Genomic DNA, 15,457 nt, shown 5'->3' on the forward strand with positions numbered 1-15,457 from the left:
ACCCAAGAATTTGTAATGCTTTAGGGATTCGAGCAATGCGAATGGTGCAATGCTCAAGATAAGAGTGCGTCTTGCTTATCCCTCGTGCGGGAGCCCCAAACATATCCATGGAGGAAGCTTGCGTAGTCACCCAACTTAGAGAAGCTACTCGTTGCAAGGAGAATTCAAACACCGACTGAAAAACCAACCTCCACGGATACAACTGAGCATAAGAACCTTGAGAATGAGAGATGCTTCTACAAAACATTCTTGATTTCTCTTTGAAAAGATTCTGACAAGGTTGCTCGAGAATTTGTGGTGCTTTCATTATTATCATACCAATGAGTTCAAACAAAGAAGTAGTCTTCAACAAAATAGGGAGTACTGAAATGAGAATACGGAAATGAAATGATGATTGCCATAGTTGAGGAGACTTGACTCCTTCTGGGCTTATTGCTTTTTTTTTTTTTTTTTTTTTTTTTTGGAGATTTTCTGAAATTCGGGCGCTTACTCGGGCAAGAGAAATCCATTCACACACATGTTTCCTCCTTGAAGGGTTATATACCTCTCGTCAATCAATTTTTGTACTTTGGCTTTGAAAGCGTTGCAATCTTCAGTGGAGTGCCCTATTGATCCAGCGTGATACCCACATTGCACATTCGGGTCATATCCAGGTGCAAATGGACGTGGCGGAGGCTTCAGAGATTTGGGAACCACCAATGAGCTATGAACCAGATACGGCAGAAGTTTACTGTATGTGATAGGAATTTGGTCCAGAGGAGCATTTCTTCGTCCCAAATTACTTCTAGGTGGATACTGATTCAGATGGCCTTGTTGATGTGGAACATATTGCTTCTGGGGCGAATACTGAACCAGGTGTGGTTGGATCACGTGGGGTTGTTGATGATTCAAATACTCAATCTGCTCAGGTGTTTTCCCCTTTTGACTTGGTTGTGAAACAATCGGAGATTGATAAAGTGGAAGATCTGGAATCCGGGATGGTGCATTGTGCTTCTGATTTGAAGTAGATCCGGCATAGGAGTATGGATCAACATTTCCTTCCACCACATACGGAACCTTATTGCCTTGAACAATCATACCTTCGGGGGTGAACAAAATCACTTTTGAGTCAATGAGATCTTGAACTTGATGTTTCATCGCCCTACAATTCTCAACATCATGGCCAGGTGCCCCAGAATGGAACTCGCATCGAGCATTGGCATCAAAATTGGGGGGAAGCTTTTCAGGCGTAGCCAAATCTCGTAGCTCAATCAACTGAAGTTCCAACAGGAGAGGAAGTAACTGAGCATAAGGTATCGGGATTGGATTGATAAGCCTCTGAGGTATCTTAGGCTTTTTCCCACACGTTTGGCCTCCTTGATTCATTCTTGGGACATGAACAGATTGACGTGGATGTAACGACATTTGAAATTGAGGGAGGGCTCCCTGAGGCATTTCATGAGTGAAAAAAGATCCTATTGGGGAGAAGGAATCAACAACTTCTGTTGCAGCAACAGGAACAACATCACCTTCCTTCCTTAATACCGTCTTCAGAACTTCCATGACCAAGCTCAATTGAGTCTTCAACTGACTATTCTCCTCTTTTAGTGCATCCTCATTACGGACCAAGTCTCGCATCTCCAACATAAGATGACCCATTTGTTCCTTCATCTCATCCATTTCCTTACGGAGTTGTTCCATATTTGATCTTGGAGTTGTGGCGGTGAGAAGTCAAATCTGTTGTTGATCTTGAAATCTGAGAGAAAGGGTCCCATAAGTCTCTGAGAGAACCATGAAATGCATGATAGTATGAATGCATGTTTCATTTATGAGAGATTCTAAAGTCTTTTCATCAACTTATTGTTTCTCTTTTCTTTTGGAATCAAAGCCTTTTTTTTTTTTGTATAGAGTATCTTTTCTTTTCTTTTTGCTTTTCTATTTCCTTTTCTTTTACATATCTTTTCTTTTCTTTTCTTTTCTCTTTTTTTTTTTGGAAATAGACTTTAGGATCTTTCATAAATTGAGTGGACAAAGCAATGATGTTATGCAATGCAAAAGCATGGGATCAATGGTCCATATAATCTTAGTAACCACTGTACAATCCTCTGAATAACTGATACAGGTCAAATGTCACAGGATCAAAGGTCCGACACCTTTTTGAATACCAGGAAAACCAATAGTCACCAACAGAACATAATAGTCACCAACGGTACCTGTCATGTATATCCCACCCCACTCACAGGTGAATCTAGGTCAAGGTAGGTCAATGGCTTCCAGCGTTATCAGTTCTCCTGAAACACCATCATTGTCGCAAATACATGCCAACAACGGTATCTCATTTGAACCTCGACTGGTCGTGGGTCTCATGATCGCAATCAACAGAACCTGACATTCTGTTGGCGTCATGACTATCCACTCTATCCTAGGTATCCTATGTGTCACTCTGGCCTGGGTATTGGGCCTTTTACCTCATAGAACATCCCACCCAACCTGCAAAACAGAACAGAAGACCCCAAGGAACACAAAATATAATCCATATGCATGATGTGCAAACAGAAATAAACATGATATGCAAGCAGAAAAGTAAACATGCAAACCTATATACAAGGTATAGACATAAAAACAAATAAACACCCAGTAAATAAACAAACAAACGCAGGCTAGGATCGACTCGCTAAGGATGGACCAGCAACAGGTCTAGCAACATCCCCAGCAGAGTCGCCAGCTGTCGCACGCTCGCGAAAAATGAACAGAGTCGCCACCAATATATTTATCCCATAAGGGAAAGGAATATCAGAAAACCTAACAAAGGAAGGAACAGGGTCTTGCGACCAGAGAATCAAGGTACGGGAGTCGGTTACGCAAGGGGAAGGTACTAGCACCCCTCGCGCCCATCGTACTCGATGGTATCCACCTATGTTTGTTTCTATCTAAAGGGTGTGTACTATGTCTATGTCTAAATGCGAAATGAATGCAAAATGTAGGGAAAAGAAAGAATTGTACTCGCACGGGCCCTACCCCGCTGCCTACGTATCCTTTTCAGGAATCAGAGTTACCGTAGCTCGGCTAAAGATTTTCTGTTTGTTTTTGTGTTTTTTAATTGGGCGGAGTCAACGCTCGCGTTCTTGCACAAGGGGACAGCCTAGGATGCAATGGAACGGAGATAACGATGCCCTTAAGAAGAAGAAAGAGATTGGTTTGTGTCTTTTAGAGTAGATGAGTGATGAACAGTACCCAATACCGGGCCACTCACCACTTTCTCTACTTTGCTTTAGTCTGAATCATTGTTAGGTGTTTTATGTGTTTTTGGTTGTGTTTTTTTTAAGGGGAATTTGTTTGCGAGTCGAATCACATAAAATGTATAATGATCGAGAAGCAGATTAGAGAATGAATCCCACTCACTTCCATCCCATTAATTAATGTTTGAGAAACAGATTAGGGAATGAATCCCACTCGTTTCTCTCCCATTAAGTAGTGACCGAGAAACAGATTAGGGAATGAATCCCACTCGTTTCTATGCCACTAAGCGATTGAGAAATAGATTAGGGAATGAATCCCACTCATTTCTCTATCACTTGCTTAATGTGATTCGCATCTTCCTTTTATTAATGTTTTAAAGAGTTAAAAAGAAAAAGTATGCAATAGGGAACTAATCCTAAATTCTAATCTAAGTTATTCTAATCTACTAATGGCCCTAAGGTTGAGGACAACTATCCTATCTCAATTCCCCTTAACAAAGAAGGAAGAGTCTAAGGGAACACGGCAAGCAATAGCAAGATGTAATCAAAATCAAAGTAAGAAATGAGAGGCTAAGCATGGAAACAAGATAAAGAAGCTCCAAGTCAGTAGCAAAGCATGGGATTGAATGTCCCAAATCAAATACAAAAGCATCACGGTACCCTACAAAAACATCCACAAGAAGTCGTCAAAGCATCGCATGCATCGTTACTTACCAATTAGCGGGCAAACATCAATTAATCAAAACAAAAGCAAGTGAACACAGTGAGCTAGGCCTCAAGTCAGTAGCAAACTCAATCATCTAGTTCTAATATCCTATATTAATCTATATTAGTCAATTAGCATGAGGCAATACGAAACTCTAACCAAAACTAGACAACACTAGGTTAATACTAGCTAAACGGTTTCAAATTGTGAATGAAGTTAGAAACATGTAATCAAATGGTACAAGTCAGTAGCAAATAGCCTCTACTAGATGCCTAAACACTCACAAAATCATGCCAAGGAGTTTCACACAAAATTACGGGTCATTTGTACAAGTTACGGTGCAATCGTCAATCAAAAACAAGTTATTTACATGTGAGAAAGAAAAATCAAGTAAAATAAGAAAACATGCATTAAAATCTTGAATTCCAGGTCTTAGGACCTCTAGACATCCCTAATCACATGTACAAAAAGGAACCAACGTTGTTTCATGAATGCATTTTAATTTGAGAGCACAAACGTCACAATTGTCTATTAGAAACGCATGTTAATCGAGTCAAACAACACTAACCAAATACCAATCAAAACAAAGAATTATGAGTTCATATTTCATACACATTATCATGGGTTAGTTTGCAGTAATCATGCAAAAATTGGGGGTTAAATTCTGATCCTAAGGTGTTAAACGAAATTAGTTTGTAAAATCTATCGAAACATGAAGGAAGGTGAACGTATATGAAGAAAAGATTTATTAGAAATAGAAAAATAAAATCTAAAAATATGCAAAAAATATTACAATTATATACACACAAAATCCTACTTAAAATCTATTTTTATTGATTTTTTACTTGAGCCAAAATTGATTAAACAATCAAAAGTTAGGAGAGAAACAAATTAAAAAAGAACAATTCTAACAATCACAGGGGGGTGCAGAAGCAAAACGAAATGCATTGGATATACACTAGGGCACGTTTTGGGCCTTGTCCTGGGGGTGGAAAGAGCAATTTCATGGAAGTCCTAATGGAGATTCAGTCCATCCACATATTAATATCAAACCTTATGCTATTTTCTAATTACACCCAATTAATTCACGTTAATCACTATCAATTCTATATTCATCTCTAATTAATCTCAGTTAATCACAACAAAATCAATTAATATTGTATGAAACTTAAAAGAGGATTAGGGTTACAAACTTGTGGCCATTGAAGCTTTCCCCTCTCTTCTTCAACATGAACGGCGGCGTGGCAACCTCCTCCGACGAACTCAGGGTCTCCGACCACCGTAGACAAAAATGGAACGCCATCTCCTTCTCAAACTCTCGTTCACTAATCTCTCTGATTCAATCCGTCTCTCGTATCTCTCAAATCGCGCATTTAACAACAATATTCTTGATGCGTACGCTCTTGCTAATGTTCGTCGTTGTTCTTGAAAGTGCAGCGAATTGAAGAGCGTTGATGTTCTTGCCGAATGATGGAGAGACCGATGGAGATTTTGGCGATGATTGTTGTTGAAGATAATGCGTGGAGCTTGAGTGTGGTTGATCGATGAAGATGCAGCGTTGCGAGATGTGATGATATTGAAGATGATTGTAGAGTGCTGATGTTTCTCAGATGTGATTGAAGCTGCGTGAAGATGATTGGAGCTTGGTTAGAGGTGAGTTTCGACTCTGTTTTCAGTTACGATTCTTCTTCTCTTTTTCCCTTCCCTTTTTCCGATTCTTTTTCTGTTGGTATATGAATGATGATGAAGAGGAAGTTCTGAGGTTGAAGATGGTTGACGAGTGAAGAAGTTGAAGAGGAGGGAGAACCGAATTTGTAGAAGTGGTGAAGATGATGAAAAATGGTGGCAAAGGTATGGAGAATTCTGAGAATTGTGGTGTGATGAGGAAGGTGAAGAGAGAATGGTGGTGAAGATTGAAGGGAGAGGCTGAATGATGGAGAAGGGTGAAGAGATCGTGATTGAAGATGAAGGGAATTGAGGTCCAGAAGCTTGAAGATTGAGAGAGTCTCCTATATATAACAAACCTCAGGTTCATCTCTCTTTCTGATTTTCTATTCTGAATCCGTTAGAGATCTGTTAGGGAGGTAGTTAGGATGTGTAACTGATTTTTTGAGTTTGTTAGGATTGGTTAGTGTTAGTTACAAGTTTGTTACGTGGCGGTTTTGACAGTTAGGTTAGTTACACAGTTAGTTTAAACTGTTAACTGAAATTGGTTATGGCTTTTATTGAAATTGGTTAGAGAATTAGAGGGAAATTCTGTTGGGTAGTTATGGTTTTCTTTTCTGAACTGATGCAGGGCTGAATTTGATTTTATAGAGGATTAGAATGAGCTGTATAGATGTATGGGTTTTGAGTAGATTTTGTTTGGGAATTCATTAGAAAGAGTTAGGGGAATTGGTTGTAAAACTATTAGGAGTTGGTTATTAGTGTGGCTGCAAGTTGATGGTGCAGGGTATGAATGTTTGGTTTTGCGTATGAATGTTTATTGATGTATTTTTCTGGTTTAATGCAGAGCTGCCGGTATGTTATGATGCAGTTTTTTCTAATTCTTCTCTTCCGACATGTATTTCTGGCTCGGTTTTTTATCGAATGCAAGCTGTGGTTTTTTGAACTGTTGTATATGATGTGATGAGGGTTAAGATCATGAAAGTTGTTAGGGTAATAACAAAGTTGGTTTTCTGTAGCATTGCTCCACTGATATTGGCCTGTTAGTTTGTTAAAGGTTTCAGTGAGTATAGAATTAGTTAGCATGGTTTTAGGTAGTTATGAACTTGTTGTGTATATGAACTCTCAGTAGGAATTTCTTTTGAATGGTATGGCATTGTATTGTTGTGGCTTTATGAAGGATTGGCTTGGAACTGTTTTGAATGAAAATACAAGCGTGATATGGCTTATGTGTACTGGTATATACAGGTGATAGGAGGAGCAAAACTTCCTGTTGAACCATGGTTGGCTTGGTAAGTGCAGGACTGTTTCGGCTATACTGTGGGGATGCAGGCTTCTTTATTTGTTGCTGAAAGTTTCTTTTGTTCTTGTTTTAGCAGGTGCAATGCGTAAGCTAATACCATAGCAAAGATGAAGTGGAGTTGACTTGAAGGATCAGAGAGAGAAGTTTAGGATCAGTTTGAATTCGGTCAACTATTTGACTAGAAAGTCAACAGTTGACTTTTAGTCAACTATAGGTCAAATGTACAATTTTGATGTGGTTTTCAATGTACTTTGCTTTTGTAATGCTTTTGCCTTGTCTTTGTATGTTAACTTCTTCAAAATTGTGGACAATATTCAATGTTCTCTCCTTCCATTTTAAATTCTCACTGATTTCTTCAATTTCTTCCACTTGAATTTATGTTGTCTTGAATGAAAGGCTTCTAAATATAATGGCTACTTGAATAGTAGTATCCAATGTGAAATAAGGTGGCTTTCCAAATGTTTGGTAAATAGAAAGTCAACCCTCCACGGTTGCCTCTGCTGACCAAAACTCAACCTTTGTGGGAATAACCTCTATCTCCTCCTTCCACGATATGCGTATAAGAAATGGCCCTTATCCAACTTCGAATAGAAATCCGGCCGACTTGCCAACTTTAAATATTTCACGATGCTCCTTTTGATGCCCCTTATTTAGAAATTTAAGCAAACATTAGTTGAACCAAGACAACTTGTATTCCAAGTACCCACAACAAACCCTAATCCATGGGAGTACTGAGTCATTGGCCCATCATAACCATATACAAAGACATGAAACTCGATTCTTTCCATGATCATTGATCCAATGCCAAGTTTATTGATTAATGAATGCATGAGGTGCGTTAATGGCCTAATGGGAGGTATGTAGATGAAGTGGGAAGCCTAAACCAGTTAGAATTAAAAGGGGTAGGACAAATTTGGGGTATGACACTCTCATAATTTTGTTTTTACATGTAAGTCAGTTCGTTCAAGCTTAAGTCCGTGAAGACCAGTTCCCCCTAGATTCTCTCTAGTCAGCTGAGACTTCACAAATAATTCTCCATGAAGCCACAACTCCTTATTTCTTGCTACAGAAATTACAACAGGGGCTACAAATAGGAAGTAATTGCATTGAATAGGGGTTCCTCAATTCTTCTCTGTTCAGAGCTTTTGTTTAAATTTTTAAGCAGAAGTCTTACTTGAATTAGTGATAGTTTCCTACACTGGGGAGCTATTGCAACCTTAGTTTTAGATTTATATTTTGCACCCAGATATACTTTCGAAGAAGCAAATCCGACCGACATCTGTGGAGGATTCCAGACTTGAAGTTTCAGTGTTAATTCCAGCTTCTGTTTTTAATTCCAGTGTAGGATTCCTATTCTGTTTTTAATGTGGTTCAAAGACTGCAAAATAAAAGAAGAAAAACCTTTAGGAAGGCATTTGAAAACAGGTGGAGTCAAGGGTGGTTGAAAAATCATACTTGTAGGCTTGTTAAATTATCTAAGAATAAATAGGTAATTGGAAACAAATGGATGCAAGTGGCGAGATTAAGATTCAAGGGTTGTTTGAATTTGATTAAGGTTATTGTGTCATACCCCAATTTTTGACCTAAGATACCACCTCATATCATTTGCATATGCATCATTTGCATCTCTAACAAATTGCATAGCTTGTGTTTGTTACTTGTGCTCAGCAGGGTTTAATCAAGAGATCACTCATCAGTGCAAGAAATAGTCAATTAGGGTTTTGTTCTCTCTTCATTTCAAATGAACCATCTTCATCAACAATCAACATTTGGTCCTCAGAGATTCATTTCAACAAGCTCAAAGGCTCTGAACCAACCAGATTAGGGTTTTGACTAAAGATAGCATACTCCTGACTTTTGCTCAGGATTTGACCTAATGACTTGGGACATGACCTCAAGACCCCAAGTGCATCATTTTGACCTAATCCATTGGCTCAAGACATCTCTTACACAAGGATTGATCAACAGTGAAATTGTAAATCCTCAGATTAGGGTTTTGAACTATCAGGGACCAAAATCAGGGATCACATTTGGGAAACCCTAAAAATCCCCAGGAAGTCAATCAAAGGTCTCAATCATCTTCAAATAATCCCTATGACAATATCCAATGAAAATTGTGTCTCAATTCAAGAACCACAGTCATCAATTTCATCAGGTCGACAATTAGGGTTTTTGACCTAATTCACTGAACAATTAACTTTTTAATCAGGACATGGTGCCACAACTCAAACTATGAGTCAATATCCTCTAATGCTTCAATGTGATCCATTCATACCATTCATTTGGTGAGGATAACCTGTTTCATTTGAAATCTCCAGAAACGCGATTCGTCTGAAAAAGTCAACTGCACAAGATCACCATTGACTTTTGGGAAATTTTGGTCAACCATGACTTTTGAAGTTTTGAATCATCAATATATGATATATGAAGTCATTTGATCAAGAAAAATCAAGAAAATCAATCAAGAATCAAAAAGTCAAAAGTTTGACTTTCCATACTTAGAAAATTTTCTAAGTGTTTTTCAATGGTTTTTTCCAAACTTTGGAAGGGAATTTCTCAAAATTTCACCTACAAACTGAAAAAAACTTCCAACATGAAAGTTGTAGATTTTGATCCAATGAACAACTTTGTCACATATAATTTTTTTTCCATAAGATCAACCATTTAATAGATATGGTGCTTCAAAGTTGGCATCTTTGGAAAATTTCACTTAAAACTTCATTTTCTTCAAAGTTCATGGATCTTTTTCACCCATTTCCTTAAAGGTCTTGAGGAAACTTCCAACTAGGGTTTTGAAGTACACAACATGAGCTTTCCAAAATGTCCAAGAGCATGAAAAAACATGGAGTGTAGCTATGGTTTTGAATTTTGCCATTAGTGACCATTATGCATGAAATTACAAGCCATTTTTACCAAAGTTATGCACTATTCTACCAAATGATCCAATTGATGACACATAGAGGCAATAATTGAAAGATATTTCTGATTTGAGATCAGAATGGAAAGAGATAAGAAGCTTAGAGAAATAACCATGGTTTAGTTACTTTTAACCATATGCATTAAATGTGAAAGATTCCTTTCTATCCCTTAAGCCAAATCATCAAACTTTGAAGCAAGTTGCAAAGCTCTGAGTTCAGACTCTTTGGCCTATAAATAGAGGTCCTTACTTCATTGCAAATCACACCAAAACCTCACAAATTATAGGTTTCCTCTTTCTTTCTTGAATTGCAAGTTTCTTAAGTTTCAAAGAGGTAGAAATCCCAACCTCTAAACCCTTGAAGTTCTGGCCAAAGTAATGATTCTAACATCTCATAAACATCATATGGGATGTGTTTGAATCACTCATACACCCAAAAACACCTCAAATCTCAGAATCATCATCTCACTTCTCAAATATGCATAACCTAAGCCTTATCATGTCAAAATCAATTCCAGGTCATTTCTGTCCAAACTAACACTTCAAACACCATCCATATACTTCATATGAACTATCCAAACACTCATCATCAACCTGAAACATCAGAATCATCAAGCTCGATTCTCACTTGCTCCTACTGCAGATCGGGTACCACCAACTGCTCCAGGGGTTTTCAATTCATTCCAAGCATCCAGACACCTTCCATAAGGTCCATTGAAGCTATCCAGATCATCAAGCAACTTCTGTAACACCCCTATTGCAAAATTCAATTCTCAGGTGGCCGTTTTAGAAGGTAAGCTCTCTTGAACTTCAAACTCCATCATACATGCATCATAAATGAAAAACTGGTTTACCATCATGTTTCTGCATATGTATGGATCATTAACCCTCAATCAATTGCAACTTATCATGCACACACACGATTTCAGATTGAAACTCAGAATTAGGGTTCTTCGTGTTCATCAGAAAATTGATAGCCTTAGAGTTAAAATAAATGCAATTAAATGATACCATTGTGTTCCTTATGAAAAATCGAGCAAGTTAGGATATTCACTTGATCCAAACAATTCAGTTTTCAGAATTTTCAAATTCAATTTGGGGGTTGTGTTCTTGGCGCCAGATTTTGTTCAAAGTTTTCAAATATTTGTTTTAAAATATAATTGAATGGACGCGTGTGAATAACAAGCTGCACGCGCAGCTCAGTTGGTTGTTGTTTTGGCTGGTAAGTATAAGGGCGTGGGTTCAAACCCTTGTGAAGACAAACCATTTTTTTTAACACTATTTTTCTTTCTTTTTTTCACACAACTTTAATTAATTATTTAACACATCAAATTAATTCACTTTTCATTCATTTTTTACACACTTCTTGTTTAACACATATATTTTAAGAATATCAAAAAAGATCATCAAAAAATATTTATTTGATACATTTTTAAATAAGTTTAAAATGACTTGTTTTTAAGTATTTTTAATACTTTTAAATATTATTTTTCATTTGATTTTCAAACTTAATCACTTGTAAATATTTTTTGAGCAAACCCTGATCATCTAAGTGTTAATTGAAGATAATCTTTTTGTTTATCTTGATTAATTTGACTCCTTTCAAAATTCAAACCATTTTAAAACAAGCGATCGCGATTCTTTTCAAAAACGATAAACCATTTCTTTTTGAAACTATTGATTAAATCTTTTTAAATTGATCAATTGATTTTCAAAACGATGTGGGGCCTCTCGAATATTAGAGAGTATAAGACCCACTCCTTTTTCCTTTTGTACAGTTTTTTTTCTTTAAACAATAAACTTCTTTCAAAACAAAAACTTTCAAACAGTTTTTCAAACGACGCATCTTTTAACAAAATAATCAACCATGTTTCATAAAATATACCATGGGCCTCCATGTAGGTATAAGTCCCAAGCCCCTTTTGTACATACCCATTCCTGTACATGAAATTAGGTATTTCATTGTACACACACATTTTTGTACATATCTCAATCTGTTTTTTAACTTTGAATAACAAACCAAAATGAAGGTTTCTTTAAATCTTCCCAAAAATACCATGGGCCTCCATGTAGGTATAAGTCCCAAGCCCTTTTGTAAAAACTTGTTTACATAGCTTTGAATAAACTCAACGGGCCTTTCCCCGAGTATGAGTCCCGAGCCCCGTGTATGCAAATGGATCATGCTTACAGGTATATTTCCTTCATAAACTCCATTATATACACACACTTTGTCATATATATAATTGTTCATACCTGTTCATGTTTGTTCATACTTGTTCATGTTTGTTCATATGTGTGATATGTGTGCTTGTTCAACTTAGTACAACACTAGGTTCCCCATAGCCTCCTATTGGGCTTCGTGCAAAGAATCTCCACGAGTTAGGTTAGGACATAGAGTATGGTTTCCCGGTGAAATCGCTCTAAGAGCTCAGACCAACTATACCATGCCTCCCCTTGGGCTTTGTACAAACGAGTGACCCTCCCATAGCCTCCTCTTGGGCTTACAATGCAAGGACCCTCGATTGTCCCTCCCATAGCCTCCTCTTGGGCTTACAATGCAAGGACCCTCAGATAGCCTCCTCTTGGGCTTCGTACAAGGACCCACGGGCTTCTTATAAGCATCCCCAATATCCAAATCAAATACCCTAGGTGATTAGACATTTATCATCTCTATGATAGGAGTATCTCTTCTATATCATCACAAACAATCAATCAATCAAACTTTTTTGCCACAAGGCTGGCTAATCAATCAAACATCTTTTTGCCACAAGGCTGGCTAATCAATCAAACCGTTTTGCCACCATACTGGCTGATTAATCAAAGTTTTTGTCACAAGGCTGACTTCATTGAAACTTTTGCCACAAGGCTGGCTGATTAATCAAAACTTTTTGTCACAAGGCTGACTTCATTGAAAGTTTTTGCCACAAGGCTGGTTAAACAAACAAAAACATCTTTATCATTCTAAGCGCCATAAGTGGCATGGCCCAGGGCTTATAATGAAAAGATTTTCAAACAAAATCAAACAGATGTATGTGATGATATAGATTAGATACATCGAACATTTAGATGACATTTGTCTCTTATCCTTTGCTTCCACTAGCATAAGTGGGAACTACGATTGCTCTGACTTTCTCAACATCCCTTTGAGAATACGTAGGCACAAGGTCTTATTCCTTGGCGAGCAAAACTTCTCTCTCAAACCACTCAAACCTTAGCACCCGTAGACCCGAGCTACAAATGCTCTGATTCCCTCTAAGGGATATGTATGCAGAGGATCGCGATGATCTTTGTGAGCATAATCAAACAAACACCTTAGGTCCCACCTATTTCACAACAAAACCTCCACCATAACATAGAATGAAACAAACACAGAAAAGAAACCTATAGAGTACTATAGATACGTTGGGTGCTAGCACCTTCCCTTCGTATAACCAACCCTCTTACCCAAGATCTCTCCCCCACTTTTAAGGTTATTGCAACTTTTTTCCTTTTCCTACTTTGGAAACAATAAAAAGTTTGGTCGGTACAAAAGAAAAATCATTTTTTGAGCACTCGAGCCCAAAGAAGGCATCAGGTGTCTCATCCCGAAAAAAGACAACGATTTTTCCCCGCGACAGAAAAATGGCGACTTCACTGGGGATTTTCTTTTTATTGTTTCCAAAGAAAGGGTTAATTCTAATTTTTGCGTTTGTTATTTCATTTTTGTTATATGTTTGGTTCTGTGGTTCCGTTATATCTGTGGTTCTGTTACAAGTGATACATTATGGACAAATCCTAACCCGGATTAAGTACACATAAGAATTAGGTGGAGGGTATAGTCATGTGCAGGCGCACGTGAGAATCCTTCCGCTCAGTGGAGGTTCCTTGTTTGTAATATATGTTTAGCGAGTTAATTGCGAAGACATTATTGCTTTCATTGAACTGTAGAAGCTGAGTTGGCTGTAGAACCCCAACCCATCCTGGCCTTATTAGGTTGTGGTGCAGAAACTATTCAGGTGAAGACTTGGATTAGTTGCCATGCGGAGAACCACACTCAGACGAGTTTTTCTTGAGAATATTGCTGGCTCATGAGTTTAATTGTGGAAAGCCGGTAATATCCGAAAGAAAGATGTAGACTCTGACGTATCAGTAGAACATGTTTTGCAGGTGATTAACTAGAACTATCCCATGTTTGGTTCTCTGACCTCATGCTCGTGACGCTGGACCTTTGAACCTGTGTGTACCATGTTTGTGTTACCATGTTTGTGTTGCTATGTTTACAGTACCATGTTTGCGTTACCATGTTCGCTTTACCATGTTTGAATATGTGGCATCCATGCATCCATGCATTCATACATCCATAAAAAAAATAATAAAACAAATCTTTTTCCATAAAAACATGATTTTTTCCAAACAATTAGAGAATTTTCTTTGCAAACATTATAGGATTAGGTTATGGAGTGGGTAAAAAGGCATACCAAGAGGTACGGTTTCAAAGAGCCTAATGTGGAAAGACTGAAAGAGTTAGCGTCTTTTGTACAAGATCCTTCTGATTTTAGGAAAAGCCATGGAAAGCTTTTGCCTATCTTGAACACTCATGTTGATGAAGGACTTCTCAAAACTCTGGTTCAGTTTTATGATCCCGTCTACCGGTGTTTTACCTTTCCAGACTATCAGTTGGTACCAACCTTGGAAGAATATGCCAATCTTTTGGGTATTCCTGTGTCTGACAAAATACCTTTCAATGGTTTGGAAGCCATTCCTAAGTCACCAGTCATTGCAACAGGTACCCACTTGAAGAAATCTGAAATAGAGAGTAATTAGACTACCAAAGGAAACCTTCCAGGTTTGCCTTCACAGTTTCTAATAAAGAGAGCCTTTGATTTCATCGAGACTGGTAGCATGATAGCTTTTGAAGCTGTACTAGCCTTGCTCATCTATGGGTTGGTTCTGTTTCCCAATATCGACGACTTTGTTGATATCAATGCCATAAAGGTCTTTTTGAATGGAAATCCCGTTCCGACTCTGCTTGGTGACATGTATTTCTCTGTCCATCATAGGAATCACCAAGGTGGTGGAATTATTGTATGTTGTGCACCTCTGTTGTTTAAATGGATTGTTTCACACTTACCTAAGTCTCCCATTTTCACGGAAAACCGGGAAGGTTTACGTTGGTCTCAAAGACTTATGTCTCTTACTAATAATGATATTCAGTGGTATACCTTGGCTCGCTGCGGTACAGAAACCATTGAAAGTTGTGGAGAATTCGCCAACGTACCCCTCATTGGTACACAAGGAGGAATTAACTACAATCCGGTCCTAGCCCGACGACAACTCGGGTATGCAAATTCAACTAAACCCATTGGCCCTACAGTGGAAAGCTACTTTTATCAGGAAGGAAATGATCCTCAAGGGTTGAAAACAAAAATGGTGAAAGCCTGGTACGACATCCGATGGAAAGAAAAAGGTGAGATAAGGAACTGCATTGCTACAAACGCCTACACCTGCTGGGTGAAGAAAAGAGCAAGGGAGTTTCAAATGCCTTATGATTATGAAAAACCCATGTTCCCTGTGGTACCTCAACGACCCAACATTCCCGCTATGGAGGAATACCAAGACACTTTGACCAAGATGAGGATAGAAAAAGACGCTTGGGAAGAAAAGTTTCG

General features: G+C 38.1%; 1 long non-coding RNA gene across 1 annotated transcript; it reads left to right on the forward strand.

The window, feature by feature from the left end:
• Positions 1-6,557: 6,557 nt before the first annotated feature.
• Positions 6,558-7,220, forward strand: LOC131624165 (uncharacterized). Its single transcript, XR_009290480.1, has 2 exons — positions 6,558-6,881; positions 6,969-7,220. It is a non-coding gene; the product is annotated as an uncharacterized LOC131624165 (long non-coding RNA).
• Positions 7,221-15,457: the final 8,237 nt, after the last annotated feature.

The sequence above is a fragment of the Vicia villosa genome, unplaced genomic scaffold (genome assembly GCF_029867415.1).
Source record: "Vicia villosa cultivar HV-30 ecotype Madison, WI unplaced genomic scaffold, Vvil1.0 ctg.000107F_1_1, whole genome shotgun sequence".
NCBI classification, from domain to species: domain Eukaryota; kingdom Viridiplantae; phylum Streptophyta; class Magnoliopsida; order Fabales; family Fabaceae; genus Vicia; species Vicia villosa.